A 3,697-nucleotide genomic window follows, 5' to 3' on the forward strand; every position below is an offset into this window, starting at 1 on the left:
AGATACAATAAACTGTATCCAGCATACAATTTATTGTGCTTGGATGAATACCAGGCAAATTCATCTGTCTTGAGTGCTCCAAGCCTAAAGATTCATCTCATCTTATGAATAAAATATTAGTGTGCACCACAGATTTCATATGAAATTAGAATACAAATAAATTCATATAAAATAGAACTCACCCTGTCAAGATTTTTCACATGATTATACTAAAAACTCTCTGAGATTATTTACCTAAATGGTCTCTTAAATCTGCACACTTGTATTTGTTAACATTCTCTGATTCTAGAGGTGCCTAGGTGGCTGAGTTGGTTATAAGTGTCCAACTCTTGATTTTGGTGCATGGCATAATCTCTCGTTCATGAAATCAAGCCCCAAGTCAGGTTCTGTGCTGAGCATGGAGCCTGCTTAAGAATCTCTCTCCCTCTGCCCATCTTTCGAGTGTGTGCTCTGTCTCTCTCTGTCTCTCTCTCTCAAAAAAAAAATTAAAACTGAAAAACAATAATGAAAAACTTTCTTTGGTTCTGTAGCCAGAAACTTGAGTTAGCACATATATAATAAATGTTTTTTTGTGATCCAAACAGTGATTGGGTGAATTTATATTGATGTGATACACATCAGACTTTGGCAAAATTAAGAGATTTCAGAACGTCAGTGAACATTGAAAACATATTATTTAACCTCCTATGCAGCAATGTGGAATCACTCCAATCATGATACCAAAAGAATATCTTACATTCAGTTAGCTTTCTTCCTAAATATCTTCCAACCAGAGCACATAATATAATAAGATGTTCCTACCTTTATCAACCAGTTTACTTTGGACATATTTCTAAATGTTTTTTTTTTTTTTAATTTTTGACAGAGACAGACAGCAAGTGGGGGAGGGGCAGAGAGAGAGGGAGACAGAGACTCTGAAGTAGGTTCCAGGCTCTGCACTGTCAGCACAGAACCCAAGGCGGACTCAAATCATGAACCGCGAGATCATGACCTGAGCTGAAGTGGAACGCTTAACCAACTGACCACCCAGCAATCCCTGTACATATTTCTATGTTAAACTTAACAATTTTGACCTCAAAGTATTTGTTTTTAATTACTCCATGTCTTCTTTAATAGGACTCTAAACAGTTATTTCTATGCCAAATCTTATTTTGAAAATATAATATCCATGGGGTGCCTGGGTGACTTAGTCACTTGGCTCAGTCAGCTAACTGTCCCACTTCATCTGGGGTCATGATCATACAGTTCGTGAGTTTGAGCCCCACTTTGGGCTCTGTGCTGACAGCTCAGAGCCTAGAGTCTGCTTCTGATTCCATGTCTCCCTCTCTCTCTGCCCCTCTCCTGCTCACGCTCTGTCTCTGTGTCTCTTTCTCTCTTAAAAATAAACAATAAAAATTTTTAAAGAAAATAAAATATCCATCTGTTTGAAAGTGAAAGTATGTTTGAAACTATATTAAGAATTATTCAAAGTCCTCATAGTAGCATTTACATTAGTGTGCCTAATCTTTCATGCCTTTTACCCTCTCTAAAGTGTTGGAAATTATTAAAACTTTGAAGAGGTTTGATCAAGGAAAGAAATCACATGTCAATAGAACCACTAATGGCTGTCTCCTGATTGCATATTCTCAGGTCAGTCACTGGCATGCAGAGATTATTGAGTGCATTTATCTCTGAGACTTCTTTTAGTAGTTCTTTGATAATTATGCTGTTCTGTACTTTTAGCTGTACTTATAAGACAATATTAGCACCTGATCTTTATTTTTTAATGTTGATACTTAGTTTTGAGAGTGAGAGAAAGCATTAGCAGGGGAGGGACAGAGAGAGAGGGGAGCGGGCAGAGGATCAGAAGCAGGCTCTGCACTGACAGCAGTGAGTCTGATGCGAGGCTCAGAATCGTGAACCATGAGTTCCTGACCTGAGCCAGGATGGAAACTCAATCAACAGAGCCACCTGGCACCCCAAGCACCTATTTCTTAGATGGTTCTATTTTATGTCATTAATGTTTTACATCCTCTACCATCTAACACAATGTACTATACTCATTTACTTATGTATTTTATCCAGAGCAGTTCATGTGTCTATATCCCTTCCCATTAATGTTTTATATAAGTCTTTGTTATATGATTATGATAAAGATCATGATGGTGATGATAGTGATGATAAGGATACAAGCTGTGGTATTTTTTGTTTCTGACATTTAATAAAGCAGAAAACACAATGTGATGGAAATAGTACTATTCCAAGAGTTCAGAAAACTAATTATAATCTTTGCTTTACCAATATCTTGAGCAATTCATTTAGCTACTATTTCATTACATTAAATAACAGATATCCAACTGAGTACCTCCTAAAGATCTTACTGGCTTTTTTTCAGTAATTCATAAACTAGGTTGTATCCAGTTCAACTGGTAGAAAGGAGCTCCAAAGAGCTAAACAAGGCAAGGGGACTTTACAGGCAGGAATAAGCAGGAGCATGAAGTTATGAGAGGCAAATATTGTATTGTTTATTGCAAAGTTACTTTCCTAGTAGGGGACATATCAGGCAGATTACCTCCCTTGATTACCCTGATTGAGTGGTCTTAGATTACACTTTTGGGAAAGCCAAAACTGAAGCTAAGTTTTAGTTGAGGTGGGACTTAAACAACTCCAGGTATGCCTGAGTGGCTTAGTTGGTAAAGCTTTCAACTTCAGCTCAGGCCATGATCTCACAGTTCTTGAGTTGGAGTCCAGTGTTGAGCTCTGTGCTGACAGCTGAGAGTCTGGAGCCTGCTTGAGATCCTGTGTCTCCCTCTCTCTCTACCCCTCTCCCGCTTGTACTTTGTGTCTCAGAAATAAATAAACATTAAATGATTATAAAAAAAAATGAGTGACTCTCTTTTGGGCCTGTTGTCTTCACTTTAACAATTCACAATTAATAGAATGGTGAAAATACACTATTTTCTATGAACTCCCAGGATTATTATAAGGATCAATAAACACTTTGCATGAAGAAGCATTTGGAAGAGTTTAAATTGCCAAAAATGGAAGTGTTGTCTGTATTTCCAGATAGTTCTCAGGTAAATCACTTGCCATGTTGTATTTTAAATTCAATTTCATAGATATTATCAATATACATCTTTCTTATTAGGAAATGGGACATTCCACAATATGAATTACCTAGGGAAGAAAATTTATTTATTTACACATTAGCATTATTTTGCTATGATTTTATTTATGCTTTTTGTGCTTTTTTATTTTATTTATTTATTTATTTATTTATTTATTTATTTATTTATTTATTTATTTATTTATTTTTGTGGCTTCACATTTTTATTTTTTTCCATAATATTTTATTGTCAAATTGTTTTCAATACAACACCCAGTGCTCTTACCCACAAGTGCCCTCCACCATCACCACTACCTTCCTTCCCCCCTCCCCCTTCCCCTTCAACTCTCAGTTCATTTTCAGCATTCAATAGTCTCTCAAGTTTTGCATCCCTCTCTCTCCCCAACCTTCCATCCCTCCTCCGCTCCCCCTGGTTCTCCACTAGGTCTCTCCTGTTTTCCTGTTAGACCTATGAGTGCAAACATATGGTTTCTGTCCTTCTCTGCCTGGCTTACGTCGCTCAGCATGACACCCACAAGGTCCATCCACTTTCCTACAAATGGCCATATGTCATTCACTCTCATTGCCATGTAGTACTCCATCGTGTATATA

This window comes from Suricata suricatta, chromosome 11, assembly GCF_006229205.1.
Source record: "Suricata suricatta isolate VVHF042 chromosome 11, meerkat_22Aug2017_6uvM2_HiC, whole genome shotgun sequence".
Taxonomy (NCBI): domain Eukaryota; kingdom Metazoa; phylum Chordata; class Mammalia; order Carnivora; family Herpestidae; genus Suricata; species Suricata suricatta.